Raw genomic sequence first — 15,944 nt, forward strand, 5'->3', positions numbered from 1 at the left:
ACCCAAAATCTAACCGTTACACACAAATCACCAAACTCGGTGGGACCAAATAATGAAACTCGGTCAGACCGATTTAGTTCAAAATGTGAACGTTAGGCTTTTCGGTGGGACCGACATGTCAACTCGGTGTGACCTATTTCATTAGGGTTAGGGCATAATGTAATCTCGGTGAGACCTATTACACAAACTCGATGGAACCGATTTAGGTAATAAGCTAACCAAAGAGTTGGTCAGGCAAACTCAGTGGGACCGATTCGCTCATCTCGTTGAGACCGAAACGTTACGAAGGGGAAACAGAGAGTTTGCATTGCGAACTCGGTGGGACCGATCGCTCATCTCAGTTGGACCGAAACGTTACGAAGGGAAATAGAGAGTTTGCAATCCCATCTCGGTGAGACCGAGATCCCTATTGGTAAGACCGAAGTGACTAGGGTTTGTGGCAGTGGCTATGTCAAATGAACTCGGTGGCGCCGGATAGAAAGTTTCGGTGGGGCTGAGTTTGAATTTTGGTTTGGGACATATGTGGATATGAGAAAGTGGTTGAGGGTTTTTGGAGCATATCACTAAGCATTTTGAGCAAGTAAGCCATTAAGCAACACCTCATCCCCTTTTAATAGTATTGGCTTTTCCTATGGACTCAATGTGATCTTGGATCACTAAAAGTAAAATGTAGAGTCTTGAGCTTTAGAGCTTGAGCCAATCTTTTGTCCTTAGCATTTTAAGGGGTCCACATTTCTAATCCATGCCATGCCAATCATTGAGCTTTCCTGAAATATTTATCTTGAGATATCATTAGCTCAATGAGCTATATGTTGTTAGGAATTACCAAGACCACCTAGGGATAGTTGCACTTTCAAGAGCATGCCGCTCCACATTGAAGATGGCTCAAGGAGGACTGACCTCTGACTACCACCGCCATTGAAGCGGCGCGCCGACGGAGGGTGCTGCCCGTTGCATGCCCAAATGAACATGCCTCCTCACCGCATTCATACACCCCCATTAACCCCGTGTGGAAGCCGAGAAACATACTCCGGCCACACGTCCGTTCATGAGCGGGCCGACATTAAACACAATGTCGACTGAGCTCCTACCGTCTGCCCTCTATTTAAATGGGGGTAGATGCGAGGCAAGAACCACGCCCCCTCCGCCGCTCCCCCAATCTCCTCCTCTACCACTCTTCCGATGGATTTTGAAGAGCGGTTCTCCGACATACAAGCCGGCTGGGTGGCCCGCTGAGCCGGCTAGATACGAGCAAGGCAGCTCGCTACTCCACCTCTCACACCTCACCCGATGGAGCAAGTTGCCGCCCCAAGCCACCGCGTGGTTCAGCAACTCGCCACTCCAGACCCACTTGATGAGGAGCGGCCATGTGCTCGATGCCGACACGACGGGGAGCACGACGGCACGGGCGTCATTGCTATCGTGGACGACCGCGCCTCTAGCGTCTGCGACCATGCCTCCCGTGCCTGTGGTGGTGCCTCTCGTGCCTGCGACCATACCATGCTGGTAGAAGCAGAAGCCAGGTGCGCAGTGAGCGATGAGTCGATGGTCGACGCCTCCACGTTCGCCGCCATCACCGGGGAGAAGTAGAACACAGGAGTCCACTACCGTGTGGGTCCCATGAAAACCACTGCCTAGGCGACACCGACATACACAGCCGATGTCTTGCCTGCTACTTGTGAGCTGCGTTGGGATTTTCTCGAAGAGTAGAGGATGATGCAGTACAATAGAGATAAGTATTTCCCTCAGTTAAGAACCAAGGTTATCAATCTAGTAGGAGAACCACGCAACACCTCATGAACATCGCCTACACACAAAATAACAAATACTTGCACCCAACACAAACAAGGGTTTGTCAATCCCTTGGCGGTTAATTGCAAGGATCAAATCTCGTAGTGATATATAGATAAATAAGAACACAAAATAAAATAAAATAAAATGCAGCAAAATATTTTTGGATTTTAATATATGATAAAAATAGACCCGAGGACCATAGTTTCCACTAGAGGCTTCTCTCTTGAACATAGCATACAGTGGGTAAACAAATTACTCTTGGGCAGTTGATAGAAAAGTGCATAATTATGACGATATCCAAGGCAATGATCATGTATATAGGCATCACGACCGAGACAAGTAGACCAACTCCAGCATGCAACTACTACTATATTACACCACAGATCGACCCCTATCCAGCATGCATCTAGAGTATTAAGTTCATAAAGAACTGAGTAATGCCTTAAGCAAGATGACATGATGTAGACAAAGTAAGCCCAATTAATATGAATAAACCCCATATTTTTATCCTTAATGGCAACGATACAAGTACATCTCATGTCCCTTTCTGTCACTGGGATTCAACAACACAAGATCGAACCCATCACAAAGCACCTCTCCCATTGCAAGATAAATCAATCTGGTTGGCCAAACCAAATGGATAGATCGGAGAGAAATACAAAGCTATAACAATCATACATAAAAGATTTCAGAGAAGACTCAAATAATATTCATGGATAATCTGATCATAAACCCACAATTCATCGGATCCCAACAAGCACACCGCAAAAAAGGATTACATCGAATAGATCTTCAAGAACATCGAGGATAACATTGTATTGAAGATCAAAGAGAGAGAAGAAGCCATCTAGATACTAGCTATGGACCCGTAGGTCTGTGGTAAACTACTCACACATCATCAGAAGGGCAGCAAGGTTGATGTCACTACAAAAAAATACACTTCCGTGATGATACGTGTTTGTTACAGTAGGTCACGTTTTCTGTCATGCATGTACATCCATAAAAAATTTATGACAGAATCAAGATAGTCATACATGTGCTGTCGTAGAAGTGTTCCATGACATTACCAAAATTATCATCACGGAAGTGTCCACTTCCATGAGAAGTGCTTTCGTGAAGGGTGACCGACACGTGGCATCCACCATAACGGAACGCCGTTAAGCTATCGGGTCCGGTTTTGGATCCGATAACCCATTAACAGCCCGGACCAATGGGAATTTTCCACGTGTAAAATTCTGATTGGCTGACGGAAACACGTGTCAGCTCCGCGTTGGCACAGGTATCACTCATCTAATGGGCGAGATGCACCTATGATATGTTGACACGTGGACCGGCTCAAAAGTGCCCCATAAAGTTTAAATGGGCCGGCCCAACTAAAGGCCCACAAGATTTTGCGGTCCATAATGGCCTGCCCCAGCAAAAGGCCCAAGAGATTTTGCATATCATAATGGGCTGGCCCAGCTATAGGCCCACGAGATTTTGCAGACCATAATGGGCCGGCCCAGCTAAAGGCCCAACATTCTCAGTTAAGGACCATACGGCTAGTGTCAAATCGGCCCGTAACGGCCTGTCCTAAACTTGTCATCATCGCGGCCCATGGTCACTTCTGGCCTGTTAACAGTCCTCTAAGTATATGGGCCGAATTACGGCCCGGTGTATTTCCGGCCTGTTAAAGGTCCTGCTTCATTTGGGCCCATTTATAGGCCATTGAAACTTTTGGCCCATAAACGACTGTGAAGGATTTGGGTCATATTCGGCCATATCTGACATTCGGCCTGTTAGAGGCCCACTATAGATTTGGGCCACTTTCGGCCTATTGTGATTTTCGGCCTGTTAACGTCGGACGAAATCCATGGGCCATATGTGGCCCAATGTCACATCGGGCCCATTAACGACCCATATAAAAATGACGATAATCTAGCCCGACCGAACTTCCGACCTGTTAAAGGCCCGTGTATTAGGTCGGCACATTTACGGCCCGTCCAAATTTCGGCCTGTGAAAGATCCACGTCGTAAATGGGCCACCATTTCGGCCTGCTAAGACCAGTGGGTTATTTGGCACAATCAGGGCCCAATCTCACTTTTGGCCTTTTAAAGGCCCATGTTTTTTATGGGCTCGAGATATTTACACCTGTAAACGACCTATTGTTACTAAGGGCCCAAATTATGTTTAGGCCTGTTAAAGGCCCACTATGGGCACAGGCCTACCAGAAAAATATGAAATCTTATGCTGATTTAGGCCCAGATATTTTTAGTGGGCTACAAGCAAATTTCAGCCCATAATCGTTTTTAGCCCAATTGGAATGGGCCCGATGAATGTTGGCATGTTGGGCTCCTACAAAGCTTTCGGCCGAATACATTACTAAGATAAACCTACATTATACAAAAATAGCATCGTAATTGTTGCAGCCTTTGGCAGCATCAGAAATGTTGTATCACAACAAAATAAATTCCAACCATACAACAAAAGGCCTGTTGGCATAAAGTTTACAGTCCTTGCAGATAAAAGCACCATCAGATGTATAGAAGGACAGATCATTTGACCTGAGTGCTAATGTTTCAGGCTGTAGAATCTGATGGAGCAGCACGATCTTCACCTTTTTTCCGCCATTGCTCTTGAACAACGAAGCAAATGTCTGATAGTCTGGTTTCAAAACCATTCATATCTTCACGACATTTGTAAACCACTATTCTTGTTTCCAAAACGACATCCATTAGGGATTGGATTGTGTCTGGAGCATAGATGTATCACTCTGTCTAGAAGGAAGATTTTGTTCAGTAGGCGATTTGGACGAGGTTACCTTGACAACCAACCCAGAATTACGCAAGAAGGTGCTTTTTCACTGTTAGTGGAGAGATACTAACGCACTGCTGCAAGAAGTGACATTGTGCCTGCGGTAGCCTCGTCACCTACAGGTGGTTGTGGCTGTTCACTCATTTTTTCATAGCTTCCTGAAAGTTTGAACTTGTAGATTAGTGTACCAGATAAGTTACTAATGAGACAGAAACAAACAAAGTAGGTTACATGTTTATACATAACTTATTTTTGTGAACCACTGTAATACATTAGCATGTATTGTAGTGCCAACTACATAATAAAATCACTTCCGGAACATATGTCCATGTAGCATGCCTGTTGTATTGTCTATTTCCTCACATTCATTGACATCTAAGGATAAAGAGACATGGTTTAAAGTAGGATGAACATAGTATGAAATCATTCATATCATGGGCAAACAGATATAAAACAAACAGTCTATTTTATCATTGTGTGCGCACGTGAACATAACAACTAGAATACAGATCAAGACCAAAAGAATATCCTTCATCTCTTTTAAACCATGTAAGGTGAAATAATATGTTAAGACAACTGTGTATAAAAGTGAACAAAGTAACTGACATTGGCTGCAAACCAAGTAGTTAAATGAACACATCACAATACCAATCAGTTCAAAGGTAGGAGGAGTAAGGACTTACAACAGTGACTTGAACTGGTGTGCTCATGCCCTTCATCTTGCTGGTGTGGCAATCCTTGAAGATTTGCACTGCATTCGGTTCAGGTTCTTTTTGGTTCACACAGGCTTTCCTCTGTATTTGGAACAAATCAATATAGATACGATAATATGGCACAGAAAAAAGAAGTAGCAGCTATTTACAAGAGCCTCACAGTGTGCAATACAGCTACGAGATCCTGTTGTCTGTTGGAATTTCACTTTAGAACGGTTGGTCTTGTTCTTCAAACAGTTAGCCTAGAAGAAGATACACTTGCAAGGCACGTACATAAATACAAGTTCAATATGTGGTCTGATCAAATATATATAGCCTACCTGATACTTTGGATCAGACCAGTGTTTAACGAGGGCTGTCCAGTCTTCATCTGTAATATATTCCACTGGAGATGTTTGGGTGATTTTATTGTTAGCCTTGCCTTCAAAGTGAGATTTTCTAAGGTGGTACCGATACTGTCGCAGAGCAGACTGAAAAACATGAGTGCATGCTTGTTTAGTTGCATCATCTTTCGGATCCAACTTGAACCTTATCTGTTGAAAAATGAATGTGAGTCTTATTAGGAGGAAGCTAGAAAGTATGGGACAGAGCAAGACAATATTACTATTGCGATGAATAACATTACTTACAGATAAATGGTCAAGGAATGTGTTAAACTGGGTATTCTCTTTCTCATTCCTGTACTGGATCCACGTTGGGAGGATACGTGCATGACACCTAATGGCAACGACTGCCTCTGATACTAACTTGGCTGACTCTGTAGTATCACGTGGCCTTTTTAAACCTGCCTCAAAATGGATCTTCATTCTTCCTCCTTTAGATTTTGTTAATATGTCAAGCATTATCCTGATGTCTGTTTCCGCTTGCATCATGGTGCTATTCAACAACGAATATTGTCGGAGATATACCCCGCGGTATGACCCGGCCAGAAGTATGACCTGGCTGGACTTGGCGTTTCATTGGTAACCCGCCAAAGGATTGGTGATTTACGAGTCCGGTGGCTCACTGGTCTGACGACTCATAAGCCTGGCGGCTCACTAATGGCCCCGATGGCGGGTCAGATAGAAGACTAGGCCTAAGGCCCAAAAGGCCGGCTTATGTTATGATGGGCCGGCTTAAGAGGAAAGGCGTAAGGAATATTCTTCTACAAAGGAAGCAAGACTAGGACTCCACTTGTAATAGAGTAATCCTAATCCTACTAGGACTGGTCATGTAACCCGCCCCTTCCACATATATAAGGAGGGGCGGGGCTCCCCAAAGAGGGACAAGCAACAAGCAATAATCTCTAGCGCTAGACACAATTAGAGGAGAGCCGGCTTAACGGCGACTCCCTCGTGATGATAATGAGACCTAGCCACAAACAGCATGTAGGGTTGTTACCGGATGATGTTTCCCGGGGCCCGAAGCTGTCTAAATCTTCGTCTTGCATGTTGCGTCTCTCAATTCCGATCAACCCCAAGCTACCGCATAGATGCGTTGGCCTCACGACTAAGTCCTCACACTAGGACATCTGTCGTGACAATTCTGAAGGAAATATGCCCTAGAGGCAATAATAAAGTTATTATTTATTTCCTTATATCATGATAAATGTTTATTATTCATGCTAGAATTGTATTAACCGGAAACATAATACTTGTGTGAATACATAGACAAACAAAGTGTCACTAGTATGCCTCTACTTGACTAGCTCGTTAATCGAAGATGGTTATGTTTCCTAACCATAAACAAAAGAGTTGTTATTTGATTAACGGGATCACATCATTAGGAGAATGATGTGATTGACATGACCCATTTCATTAGCTTAGCACCCGATCGTTTAGTATGTTGCTATTGCTTTCTTCATGACTTATACATGTTCCTATGACTATGAGATTATGCAACTCCCGTTTGCCGGAGGAACACTTTGTGTGCTACCAAACGTCACAATGTAAATGGGTGATTATAAAGGTGCTCTACAGGTGTCTCCAAAGGTACATGTTGGGTTGGCGTATTTCGAGATTAGGATTTGTCACTCCGATTGTCGGAGAGGTATCTCTGGGCCCTCTCAGTAATGCACATCACATAAGCCTTGCAAGCATTGAACCTAATGATTTAGTTGTGAGATGATGTATTACTGAACGAGTAAAGAGACTTTCCGGTAACGAGATTGAACTAGGTATTGAGATACCGACGATCGAATCTCATGCAAGTAACATACCGATGGCAAAGGGAACAACGCATGTTGTTATGCGATCTGACCGATAAAGATCTTCGTAGAATATGTAGGAGCCAATATGAGCATCCAGGTTCCGCTATTGGTTATTGACCGGAGACGTGTCTCGGTCATGTCTACATTGTTCTCGAACCCGTAGGGTCCGCATGCTTAAGGTTTCGATGACAGTTATATTATGAGTTTATGAGTTTTGATGTACCGAAGTTAGTTCGAAGTCCCGGATGTGATCACAGACATGACGAGGAGTCTCGAAATGGTCGAGACATAAAGATTGATATATTGGACGGCTATATTCGGACACCGGAAGTGTTCCGGGTGATTTCGGAGAAAACCGGAGAGCCGGAGGGTTACCGGAACCCCCCGGGAGAAGTAATGGGCCATATGGGCTTTAGTGGAGAGAGAGAGGGGCTGCCAGAGGTGGGCCGCGTGCCTCCTCCCCCCCTGGTCCGAATTGGACTAGGAGAGGGGGAGCGGCGCCCCCCTTTCCCTCTCCCTCCCCACTTCTTTCCCCCTCCTAGTAGGAGTCCTACTCCTACTAGGAGGAGGACTCCTCCCGGCGCGCCTATAGGGGCCGGCCGGCCTCCTCTCCTTGCTCCTTTATATACGGGGGCAGGGGGCACCCCTAGACACAAGTTGATCCACGTGATCATATTCTTAGCCGTGTGCGGTGCCCCCTTCCACCATAGTCCTCGATAATATTGTAGCAGTGCTTAGGCGAAGCCCTGCGACGGTAGTACATCAAGATCGTCACCACGCCGTCGTGCTGACGGAACTCTTCCCCGACACTTTGCTGGATCGGAGTCCGGGGATCGTCATCGAGCTGAACGTGTGCTAAAACTCGGAGGTGCCGTAGTTTCGGTGCTTGATCGGTTGGGCCATGAAGACGTACGACTACATCAACCAAACGCTTCCGTTGTCGATCTACAAGGATATGTAGATCACACTCTCCCCTCTCGTTGCTATGCATCACCATGATCTTGCGTGTGCGTAGGAATTTTTTTGAAATTACTACGTTCCCCAACAGTGGCATCCGAGCCTAGGTTTTATATGTTGATGTTATATGCACGAGTAGAACACAAGTGAGTTGTGGGCGATATAAGTCATACTGCTTACCAGCATGTCATACTTTGGTTCGGCGGTATTGTTGGACGAAGCGGCCCGGACCGACATTACGCGTACGCTTACGCGAGACCGGTTCTCCCGACGTGCTTTGCACAAAGGTGGCTAGCGGGTGACAGTTTCTCCAACTTTAGTTGAACCGAGTGTGGCTACGCCGGTCCTTGCGAAGGTTAAAACAACACCAACTTAACAAACTATCGTTGTGGTTTTGATGCGTAGGTAAGATTGGTTCTTGCTTAAGCCCGTAGCAGCCATGTAAAACTTGCAACAACAAAGTAGAGGACGTCTGACTTGTTTTTGCAGGGCATGTTGTGATGTGATATGGTCAAGACATGATGCTAAATTTTATTGTATGAGATGATCATGTTTTGTAACCGAGTTATCGGCAACTGGCAGGAGCCATATGGTTGTCGCTTTATTGTACGCAATGCAATCGCGCTGTAATGCTTTACTTTATCACTAAGCGGTAGCGGTAGTCATGGAAGCATAAGATTGGCGAGACGACAACGATGCTACGATGGAGATCAAGGTGTCGCGCCGGTGACGATGGTGATCATGACGGTGCTTCGAAGATGGAGATCACAAGCACAAGATGATGGTGGCCATATCATATCACTTATATTGATTGCATGTGATGTTTATCTTTTATGCATCTTATCTTGCTTTGATTGACGGTAGCATTATAAGATGATCTCTCACTAATTATCAAGAAGTGTTCTCCCTGAGTATGCACCGTTGCGAAAGTTCTTCGTGCTGAGACACCACGTGATGATCGGGTGTGATAGGCTCTACGTTCAAATACAACGGGTGCAAAACAGTTGCACACGCAGAATACTCAGGTTATACTTGACGAGCCAAGCATATACAGATATGGCCTCAGAACACGGAGACCGAAAGGTCGAGCATGAATCATATAGCAGATATGATCAACATAGCGATGTTCACCAATGAAACTACTCCATCTCACGTGATGATCGGACATGGTTTAGTTGATTTGGATCACGTAATCACTTAGAGGATTAGAGGGATGTCTATCTAAGTGGGAGTTCTTAAGTAATATGATTAATTGAACTTAAATTTATCATGAACTTAGTCCTGGTAGTATTTTGCAAATTATGTTGTAGATCAATAGCTCGCGTTGTTGCTTCCCTGTGTTTATTTTGATATGTTCCTAGAGAAAATTGTGTTGAAAGATGTTAGTAGAAATGATGCGGATTGGATCCGTGATCTGAGGTTTATCCTCATTGCTGCACAGAAGAATTATGTCCTTGATGCACCGCTAGGTGACGGACCTATTGCAGGAGCAGATGCAGACCGTTATGAACGTTTGGCTAGCTCAATATGATGACTACTTGATAGTTTAGTGCACCATGCTTAATGGCTTAGAATCGGGACTTCAAAGACGTTTTGAACGTCATGGAGCATATGAGATGTTCCAGGAGTTGAAGTTAATATTTCAAGCAAATACCCGAGTTGAGAGATATGAAGTCTCCAACAAGTTCTATAGCTAAAAGATGGAGGAGAATCGCTCAACTAGTGAGCATGTGCTCAGATTGTCTGAGTACTACAATCGCTTGAATCAAGTGGGAGTTAATCTTCCAGATAAGATAGTGATTGACAGAATTCTCTAGTCACCATCACCAAGTTAGTAGAACTTCGTGATGAACTATGATATGCAAGGGATAACGGAAACGATTCCCAAGCTCTTCGTAATGCGAAATTGACGAAGGTAGAAATCGAGAAAAACATCAAGTGTTGATGGTAGACAAGACCACTAGTTTCAAGAAAAGGGCAGAGGGAAGAAGGGGAACTTCAAGAAGAACAGCAAGCAAGTTGCTGCTCAAGTGAAGAAGCCCAAGTCTGGTCCTAAGCCTGAGACTAAGTGTTTCTACTGCAAAGGGACTGGTCACTGGAAGCGGAACTACCCCAAGTGATTGGCAGATAAGAAGGATGGCAAAGTGAACATAAGTATATTTGATATACATGTTATTGATGTGTACTTTACTAGTGTTTATAGCAACCCCTCAGTATTTGATACTAGTTCAGTTGCTAAGATTAGTAACTCGAAACGGGAGTTGCAGAATAACAGAGACTAGTTAAGGATGAAGTGACGATGTGTGTTGGAAGTGGTTCCAAGATTGATATGATCATCATCGCACACTCCCTATACTTTCGGGATTAGTGTTGAACCTAAATAAGTGTTATTTGGTGTTTGCGTTGAGCATGAATATGATTTGATCATGTTTATTGTAATACGGTTATTCATTTAAGTAAGAGAATAAATTGTTGTTCTGTTTACATGAATAAAACCTTATATGGTTACACACCCAATGAAAATAGTTCGTTGGATCTCGATCGTAGTGATACACATAATCATAATATTGAAACCAAAAGATGCAAAGTTAATAATGATAGTGCAACTTATTTGTGGCACTGCCGTTTAGGTCATATTGGTGTAAAGCGCATGAAGAAACTCCATGCTAATGGGTTTTTGGAATCACTTGATTATGAATCAGTTGATGCTTGTGAACCATGCCTCATGGGCAAGATGACTAAAACGCCGTTCTCCGGAACTATGGAGCGAGCAACTGACTTATTGGAAATAATACATACTGATGTATGAGATCCGATGAGTGTTAAGGCTCGGCGGGGATATTTATTTTCTGACCTTCACAGATGATTTGAGCAGATATGGGTATATCTACTTAATGAAACACAAGTCTGAAATTTGAAAAGTTCAAAGAATTTCAGAGTGAAGTGGAGAATCATCGTAACAAGAAAAATAAAAGTTTCTACGATATGATCGCAGAGGTAAAATATTTGAGTTACGAGTTTGGCCTTCAGTTAAAACAATGTGAAATAGTTTTACTACTCACGCCACCTGGAACACCACAGCATAATGGTGTGTCCGAACATTATAACCGTACTTTATTAGATATGGTGCGATCTATGATGTCTCTTATCGATCTACCACTATCGTTTTGGGGTTATGCATTAAAGACAGCTGCATTCACGTTTAAAAGGGCACCATCTAAGTCCGTTGAGACGACACAATCTGAACTGTGGTTTGGCAAGAAACCAAAGTTGTCGTTTCTTAAAGTTTGGGATTGTGATGCTTATATGAAAAAGTTTCATCCTGATAAGCTCAAACCCAAATCGGAGAAATATGTCTTCATAGGATACCCAAAGGAGACTGTTGGGTACACCTTCTATCACAAATCCGAAGGCAAGACTTTTGTTGCTAAATTCGGAGTTTTTCTAGAGAAGGAGTTTCTCTCGAAAGAAGTGAGTGGGAGGAAAGTAGAACTTGATGAGGTAACTGTACCTGCTCCCTTATTGGAAAGTAGTTCATCACAGAAATCTGTTCCTGTGACTACTACACCAATTAGTGAGGAAGCTAATGATGATGATCATGTAACTTCAGATCAAGTTACTACCGAATCTCGTAGGTAAACCAGAGTGAGATCCGCACCAGAGTGGTACGGTAATCCTGTTCTGGAAGTCATGTTACTAGACCATGACGAACTTGCGAACTATGAGGAAGCGATGATGAGCCCAGATTCCGCGAAATGGTTTGAGGCCATGAAATCTGAGATATGATCCATGTATGAGAACAAAGTATGGACTTTGATGGATTTGCCCGATGATCGGCAAGCCATAGAAAATAAATGGATCTTCAAGAGGAAGACGGACGCTGATAGTAGTGTTACTATCTACAAAGCTAGAATTGTCGCAAAAGTTTTCGACAAGTTCAAGGTGTTGACTACGATGAGATTTTCTCACTCGTATCTATGCTTAAGTCTGTCCGAATCATGTTAGCAATTGCCGCATTTTATGAAATCTGGCAAATGGATAAACAAAACTGCATTCCTTAATGGATTTAAAGAAGAGTTGTATATGATGCAACCAGAAGGTTTTGTCAATCCTAAAGGTGTAACAAAATATGCAAGCTCCAGCATCCATCTATGGACTGGTGCAAGCATCTCGGAGTTGGAATATACGCTTTGATAAGTTGATCAAAGCATATAGTTTTATACAGACTTACGGTGAAGCCTGTATTTACAAGAAAGTGAGTGGGAGCACTACAACATTTCTGATAAGTATATGTGAACAACATATTGTTGATCGGAAATAATGTATAATTTTCTGGAAAGCATAAAGGAATATTTGAAAGGAGTTTTTCAAAGAAAGACCTCGGTAAAGCTGCTTACATATTGAGCATCAAGATCTATAGAGATAGATCAAGACGCTTGATAAGTTTTTCAATGAGTACATACCTTGACAAGATTTTGAAGTAGTTCAAAATGGAACAGTCAAAGAAAGAGTTCTTGCCTGTGTTGCAAGGTGTGAAATTGAGTAAGACTCAAAGCCCGACCACGGCAGAAGATAGAAATAGAATGAAAGTCATTCCCTATGCCTCAGCCATAGGTTCTATAAAGTATGCCATGCTGTGTACCAGATCTATTGTATACCCTACACTATGTTAAGCAAGGGAGTACAATAGTGATCTAAGAGTAGATCACTGGACAGCGGTCAAAATTATCCTTAGTGGAATAAGGAAATATTTCTCAATTATGGAGGTGACAAAAAGGTTCGTCGTAAAAAGTTACGTCGATGCAAGTTTTGACACAGATCTGGATGACTCTAAGTCTCGATCTAGATACATATTGAAAGTGGGAGCAATAAGCTAGAGTAGCTCCGTGCAGAGCATTGTTGACATAGAAATTCGCAAAATACTTACGGATCTGAATGTGACAGACCCGTTGACTAAAATTATCTCACAAGCAAAACATGATCACACCTTAGTACTCTTTGGGTGTTGGTCACATAGCGATGTGAACTATGGTGTTAATCACATGTGTGGAACTATTGCTGTTAAATCACATGGCGATGTGAACTAGATTATTGATTCTAGTGCAAGTGGGAGACTGAAGGAAATACACCTAGAGGCAATAATAAAGTTATTATTTATTTCGTTATATCATGATAAATGTTTATTATTCATGCTAGAATTGTATTAACCAGAAACATAATACATGTGTGAATACATAGACAAACAGTATGTCACTAGTATGCCTCTACTTGACTAGCTCGTTAATCGAAGATGGTTATGTTTCCTAACCATAAACAAAAGAGTTGTTATTTGATTAACGTGATCACATCATTAGGAGAATGATGTGATTGACATGACCCATTTCATTAGCTTAGCACCCGATCGTTTAGTATGTTGCTACTGCTTTCTTCATGACTTATACATGTTCCTATGACTATGAGATTATGCAACTCCCGTTTGCCGGAGGAACACTTTGTGTGCTACCAAACGTCACAACGTAAATGGGTGATTATAAAGGTGCTCTACAGGTGTCTCCAAAGGTACATGTTGGGTTGCCGTATTTCGAGATTAGGATTTGTCACTCCGATTGTCGGAGAGGTATCTCTGGGCCCTCTCGGTAATGCACATCACATAAGCCTTGCAAGCATTGCAACTAATGAGTTAGTTGTGAGATGATGTATTACGGAACGACTAAAGAGACTTGCCAGTAATGAGATTGAACTAGGTATTGAGATACCGACGATCGAATCTCGGGCAAGTAACATACCGATGACAAAGGGAACAACGTATGTTGTTATGCGGTCTGACCGATAAAGATCTTCGTAGAATATGTAGGAGCCAATATGAGCATCCAGGTTCCGCTATTGGTTATTGACCGGAGACGTGTCTCGGTCATGTCTACATTGTTCTCGAACCCGTAGGGTCCGCACGCTTAAGGTTTCGATGACAGTTATATTATGAGTTTATGAGTTTTGATGTACCAAAGTTAGTTCGGAGTCCTGGATGTGATCACAGACATGACGAGGAGTCTCGAAATGGTCGAGACATAAAGATTGATATATTGGACGGCTATATTCGGACACCGGAAGTGTTCCGGGTGATTTCGGAGAAAACCGGAGAGCCGGAGGGTTACCGGAACCCCCCCGGGAGAAGTAATGGGCCATATGGGCTTTAGTGGAGAGAGAGAGGGGCTGCCAGAGGTGGGCCGCGTGCCTCCTCCCCCCCTGGTCCGAATTGGACTAGGAGAGGGGGGGCGGCGCCCTCCTTTCCCTCTCCCTCCCCACTTCTTTCCCCCTCCTAGTAGGAGTCCTACTCCTACTAGGAGGAGGACTCCTCCTGGCGCGCCTATAGGGGCCGGCCGGCCTCCTCTCCTTGCTCCTTTATATACGGGGGCAGGGGGCACCCCTAGACACAAGTTGATCCACGTGATCATATTCTTAGCCGTGTGCGGTGCCCCCTTCCACCATAGTCCTCGATAATATTGTAGCAGTGCTTAGGCGAAGCCCTGCGACGGTAGTACATCAAGATCGTCACCACGCCGTCGTGCTGACGGAACTCTTCCCCGACACTTTGCTGGATCGGAGTCCGGGGATCGTCATCGAGCTGAACGTGTGCTAAAACTCGGAGGTGCCGTAGTTTCGGTGCTTGATCGGTCGGGCCTTGAAGACGTACGACTACATCAACCAAACGCTTCCGTTGTTGATCTACAAGGGTACGTAGATCACACTCTCCCCTCTCGTTGCTATGCATCACCATGATCTTGCGTGTGCGTAGGAAATTTTTTAAAATTACTACGTTCCCCAACAAATTCCACGACAGTTGGCGCCCACCGTGGGGCCGTGCACGGTGGTGTTGAGTTCTTGAAGGGATCTTTCCTAGGGTCGAGAAGCTCGCGATTTGTTAGACGTGGAAGAACCAGCAAATTCATTGTTTGTGATCGGAATTAGCTTTGGAGCTTATAGTACAAGGATCAAGAGAAATTAAGGCGGCATTGAGTACAGCGCCGATCGAAGACGTGCACAAGATCAATCAACCGCAGGGATCAAAGACGTGTGCCTGGCAAGTGGTCAAGTCGCCAAGTCGAGGTTGCCAAAAAAAACGCCGCTAACTGCCACACGTGTGGCATATACGACATGCGCCCACACACCGTGTGTGGTGTGAGTAGGAGGCAGCCCACACGTGCTGTGTGTGGGCGGACATTGGAATTACCCACACGTGTGGGCGCGGCTACTTCGTGCCACACGCCCAACAAGTACTACTCATCTTCACCCCGTGCGTGTGGCACGAAGCAAAAATGCCCACACGTCCTGACGCAGCTACGTTAGGTACCCTGCGGGATGACTATTTAGTTGCCATCCTGGTTGGCAGATGTAGTTATCCGAGATGGCAAGTGTAGTTGTAAAAGCATGGCAACTCTATCTGTTTTGGTTAACTATAGTTGCCATGTCTAATTTATGGTAGTTGCCGCGTGTAATCAAA

This window comes from Triticum urartu, chromosome 5 (genome assembly GCF_003073215.2).
Source record: "Triticum urartu cultivar G1812 chromosome 5, Tu2.1, whole genome shotgun sequence".
Lineage (NCBI taxonomy): Eukaryota > Viridiplantae > Streptophyta > Magnoliopsida > Poales > Poaceae > Triticum > Triticum urartu.